Consider the following 6,000-nt stretch of genomic DNA (forward strand, 5'->3'; position numbering starts at 1 on the left):
ATAGTTGAAAAATCTTTCGAAGTAATTTTTTTTTCTTCTCTAATGAGAATTAAAATTTTTTTTTTTATTCAATGTTTATGGGAATTTAATTCTTTTAGTTTTGTGTTTTATAGTTAAGTTTATTGGTTATTTGGTTATTTTGTTTTTTTAATCTTAGAAAATTCATTTATTAAAAGTCTTTTAAATAATATTTTTTGAAAGAATTTAGTTTGCTTTTTTTTAATATATAAACGTGTATACAAACGTAATACACAAACGCGAACAAATCCCAAACGCGCAAAACTACCGCCAAACGCTTATTGTACGCGCCAAACGCGTACGTATGGTCACCTTAAATAAATCATACTAAGTTATTAATATTATATTGATATTACCAGGTAAATTATGTAGCTGTTATGAAAAAATAATTATAAAAATCTATCGTATGAGAATCATATTATAGTCAAGTTTCACTTGACTATAATATGATTCTTATACGATAGATTTTAACATACGCGCTAAATCCTCTCTTTTAAAATTAGCCAATCTGATTGCGCATATCTCTACCTATTCTGAGCCTGTATCGGGTTTCAAAATTTGCATCCGGGCATCTATTTTTTTGATTTTATTCCTTGTTTAGAGCTTCGATACACTTTGCTTTAAATTTGCAGAAAAATTTTCAGAGTATTTAAGATTGGCAAGCCCAAATCCTTTATAGGCTTAAAAACATTGAACATAGTGGAGATTTTGATTTTATTTTGAATGGTGACAATATGGAAAAAAAATACCAATAAGTTCTTTTGAGAGATTAAATATTATTGAAAATATTTAAAAACAATTTAAAATGCAAGAAAATTCTAATGTTCACTCACTTTGACATTAAATATCTATATTCCAATTTTTGTTATTGCTGAAGAGTAATGCCTGGGTGTGTAAGAATTTTAGTGAAAACAATGATAGTTGTATTAATAATAGTAATAATTGTGATATTGATACGCGCTTCCATTTTAAAAAAGAAAATCTAAAAGCAGTATCTATTGTTAAAGCTAAAGTTAGTAGCTATTGCATCTTATATAAGACTGAAATATTTTTGTTAAAAGTAAAAAGCAGAACGTGAAACAATTGTACATTGCTCATTTTCTCCTATTCATTGTTTGCAAATATGTTTACGGTTGTTTTTAATTTAATAACAAAATAATAACAGTATTTTAATATAAATTTTTATTGTGGGTGTCTTTCAGCTTGTTGACTTTTTGGAAATTAAATTCAAAATCAAAGTTTCTTTACTTTGCTTTTAAATGTTTATTTTTGGTTTTCTAAAACATGCCCTATGATTAACAAACAGCTTTGTGATAAATATTATTTCTTTAGATACTATTATTGGTGACAAAATTGGTTATGATGCAAGCAACATCGAGGATTGGCGACATATTAAAACGAGCCAAAAATTAATGTTATTGTTTGCTTTTATTTATACATTAATATTTCGAAAAATTTTTATTTTTATTTTTTATAACGATTTGTGTGAATACTGCGATTTATTTATACAATAACCTTATTATTTTTATCTTAATGAGGGTTGCGGCACGTGTTGAATCTCTAAATACGTGTATATTGATATTGAATTTAGGCACTGTGGGGAAAGAAAGACTTCATTTCCTATATCAAGACTCTTTTCATAGTTGTTATAAAAGGAGTCGGTATGAGAATGAGCTGAATTAAATTAAACGTTGAATGAACGAACATAGTTTAGACATCCGATAGCGTCTATTGTGGACCTCCAAACGGACTGTTTTTGACGTCCTTGGACGTATATTAGAGGTCTAAAATGGACGGATGAAAGTCGTTTTGTTTAGTACGTCCAATCTACATTCAAGGATGTCCGAACGGACCATTTTGGACGTCCTTGGACGTACTATGGACGTCCGTGTGCCCATTGAGAATGGGCACTCATATAAACAGCTTTCAGGTATGCCTGAAAGCTGTTTATATTAGTGTTCATTATAAAAAAACACAATAACAAGTAACTCAATTTCATTTTGAATGTGCCGCCAATTGCACTCTTGATCTTACTTGCATCATAACCAATTTTGTCACCAACAATAGTATCTAAAGAAATAATCTTTATCACAAAATTGTCTGTCAATCATAGAGCATGTTTTAGAAAACCAAAAATAAACAATTCGATTCAAAAGTAAAATAAAGAAACTTTGCTTTTGAATTCATTTGCCTAAAAGTCAACAAACTAAAAGACACCCACAATAAAAATTAAATAAAAATGCTTGTTATCAGTTATGGAAAGTCATACATAAAAAGGTGAATTAAAGTAACAATCGGCAGCAAATATTTTTGCAGCCAATGAAAAGGAAAAAAATGAACAATGTACTACTTTTACACGTTCTGCTATTTATTGTTAACAAAAAAACTTCAGTTTTATATAAGATGCAATAGCTACAACTCGCATTCAATCCTTACCTTTAACGCATTTAGAATGAGCAGTACTTGTAAATTTAATTTTTCCTTTTCTTCTAACCTCACTAAATAATGCCTGTATAACATGATAGCATTAAAAACATTTTTTACTGTTTTCCGTGGAGTCGTTTCTTCCACTCTTTAAGGTTACATTAAAGTAACCTTAAAAACTAATATTTTTTAAGGTTACTTAAATATTATCAATTTTTAAGTAACCTTTAAAAGTTTTTCTGCAATTTATAAGCAAAGTTTATTGAAATTCTAAACAAAGAAGGAAATCAAAAAAATAAGCAATAAGCAAAAAATAGATACACAGATATGTATTTTGTTGATACATGAATGTATAACATTGAAAAATCTTTTAATTTAGAGGAATATTTTTTTTAGCAGTTTTATAATAAAGTTTTATAAAGTTGTGTGCCTTAATAACTCTGCTTTTTAAGCAACAAAACTAATTGTAGCCTTGCTATTTTATCTCTTAATATTTCTTAAAAAATTTATAATAATTTTTTTTATGCAAATGAAAGACAAAAATAAAACTTAAGTTAATTTGTCATCTCTTGAACCAAAACTCTACCTTCATTAATTTTTCTTAACTTCTCAACGCATTAATAACTTTCCTTATCTTAATCATTAATTATTTTACAAGAATTAGAAGCCACAGGTTACAAAATAAATAGTACTTTCTCTTTTTCTATAACTTCAAACTTTTTCGAACCTACAGACAATAAAATAAAATATTTATCAAAAAATATTTTGCTAATTTGATTACCGTTTGTAGTCCATATTTGTTAATCAAATTTATTGATCTAAATAAAAAGATTATTATATTGCTATATAGTTAAACTATAAGTTAATATTCGATAACTATAACTAAATAGGTGAGTTTTTAAGACTAAAAATTGACAACTTTTAAACTATTTTTTGGCCATTTTAAAAATAAAATACATTCACGCATGCGTAAAAATAGCACACGGAGAAGAGTTTACACCTCCTTACGCAAAAAATAACTTTAAGTAGCTTTCTTTATTGCTTCACGTTTATATAACTTTTTTTAAAGGTTCCTGCTTTCTTCATGCTTTCAAATTTGTTTTTCAACTTTTTTTATGTTTGTTCTAAACTTTATTAATAAAGCCATTAGTAAAATTAGAAATTTAGATTCCTTGAATTCTTTAATGAAGATGCAAAAGTTGTCTCGAGGAACATTTTCAATGGAGGCATAAATAACTCCATTAAACTTTCTGAATGTGTCAATAAATGGAATTGCTAAAAACCAAGCCAACATTTCATAAAAGCTTTCTGCACTCATTGCTTGCAAATTGCCCTCCGTGAAAAGGTTGTTGTTGAAATTCCATCATTTTTGGTCACTCTGGTGCATTTTGGTCACTGCAGACACAGACTCTAGAAGAGGGGCTTAACAAAACTAACAAGAAATTAAAACTCCATGGTTGGAATGAAGTCCAAGATGAGTGTTCCTTTGCGTAACTTAATAACTGACTTATGCAAAACATTCTAAACGTCCCTGGCTTTTTTTGTTTAGGCATCTGTTACTTAGAAGCCTTAATAATCAGTTTGAATGGATCAAAATTTTTGGAGCTCACCAGTCTGATTAAGATTATTTGACTCAATATCACAACAGGTACAAGAGTGAACACTTGAGTAAGACTGCAAACCACAAGTAATATTTGCAAGCTTCATGCCACACAACAACGCAAAAGACATCTCTCAAGGCTCAATTTTCCCATGATCTGCTTTACATTATTATCTGCTTTACTTTGTTATAATGCTTCACTTCTGAGTCCTTGAAAAGAGGTTTCTTAGTCGGGGAAGAAGCATTTGGTTTTAAGTCAAGAACCCCTAGAGACACTTCCAGGAACCTTCCATCCTCCATCGATTCCCTGCTTAATAATTTCAATGAATAAACTCAAGTATTTCCTAGAACTTTAAAATCTTTGCAGTTCACCAATAGGCGTTTAGATTATTTTCCAATAGACTTTTAAATGTGTTTGAAACTTCTTAGGAGACAAACAAATCAGAAAGATGCTTTTCAAGAGATTCAAATTTTTCCCTGAAGTTTTTTTCAACTACTCGCTTGGGAGCTACTTTGTTAAGTGTTTTAAAGCCCAGTCAGGTTTTTAACATGAAGAAGTTATTGAGCAGTCAAGGTGGATGTTGCTGCTGAATAAAGTTCTCTTTGTATTGATCGCCTTAGAAAAAAAGTTTACTTCAACATATCACAGTTTTTCACATTATAAAGTTTTTTTGTCGTAATGTCACTAAAACAAAAGCATATTAAGCATATATGACTAAAATATTTTTTTTTTACTTGGAGAATTGGAAGATGCCTTCCTATTCCTTGACTATGGTGCACAGTGCCATTGGGTGAAGGAACCTTGTTAGCTATAACTGAAACAGCTACTCTTTCTGCTGAATTTATGTATTTTGCTGCAACTTCAAGCAAGGTCTGTTGAAGCATTTCTTTTGTAAAATTAATTTCTGAGCATGATTTTCACTGATTCGAATCCCTCTTCGAATCAGTGAAAATCATGCTCAGCAACGTTTCTCGACAACTAGCTGTTCTTTCAGCTGACTGGTTGAGTTTGTTGTTCCAATCGATTAAAGGTTTCCAAACTCGTTTTTTTCCACATAACAAATCATGCACAACATGGTGATTCTTTTGTTGCAGGACGAATCTTTGACGAAAATGGCAATGTGCAATACAGAATTTATTACAAGCTGAAAGAAGATTCAAAAGAAAGCAAGCCATTGTTTTTTGATGTAACAAATGAAACTTTTGCTAATGTTGCTGGGCTTAAAGAGTATTGTAATTATATGTTTTTTGTTGAAGCTTTTACTGCTGGTGGTAACAACACACATTTGAGCAACATAACAGCTATAACTTCTTTCGGTCATACTCGAGGAGGTCCAGGTAATTTGACAGTTACACCTGTTTCATCTACTTCTCTGAATGTGTCCTGGATTCATCCAGAAGATTCTTCATTGAGGCGCCGTTTCATAATTTACGTTAACAGCGCATCTGAACATCACATGTTTTCTTGTTACGTTAATTACACATCAATTATTGTAGGAAACTTGAGCATTTTTACACTTTATGATATTTCTGTGTGTGCAATTTATCCAGAAAACAAAACAAGTTGCTCGAATACAACAGGGGAAACATTAGAAGGCAGTAAGAACATGTTTTACTTAAATCTAGTCTTTAGTTTTCTGTTTGCATTTTGATTCTATATGGTGTCTTTCAATATTTATATGTTTACTTTATTTTGATAAATATATAGAAAAGTTAAATTTTATTGTTAAAGTATGTAAGCTTTTAAATCAATAAAAACATTATGTCACTTTTATTACAATGTATTTATGATAATAAATATGATCCCTTTTTTTATTTATTTATTTATTTTTTCACCCCTTTTTTTTCCTTTGAAATGAATAAATATGTTTGTTATACTTAAAAGTTCCTTTAAATTTCGATATTTCTTTCTACGTTTTGAATTTTCATATTTTATTTTAAAAGCCTGTCACTCTGCT

Source organism: Hydra vulgaris, chromosome 11, assembly GCF_038396675.1.
Source record: "Hydra vulgaris chromosome 11, alternate assembly HydraT2T_AEP".
Lineage (NCBI taxonomy): Eukaryota > Metazoa > Cnidaria > Hydrozoa > Anthoathecata > Hydridae > Hydra > Hydra vulgaris.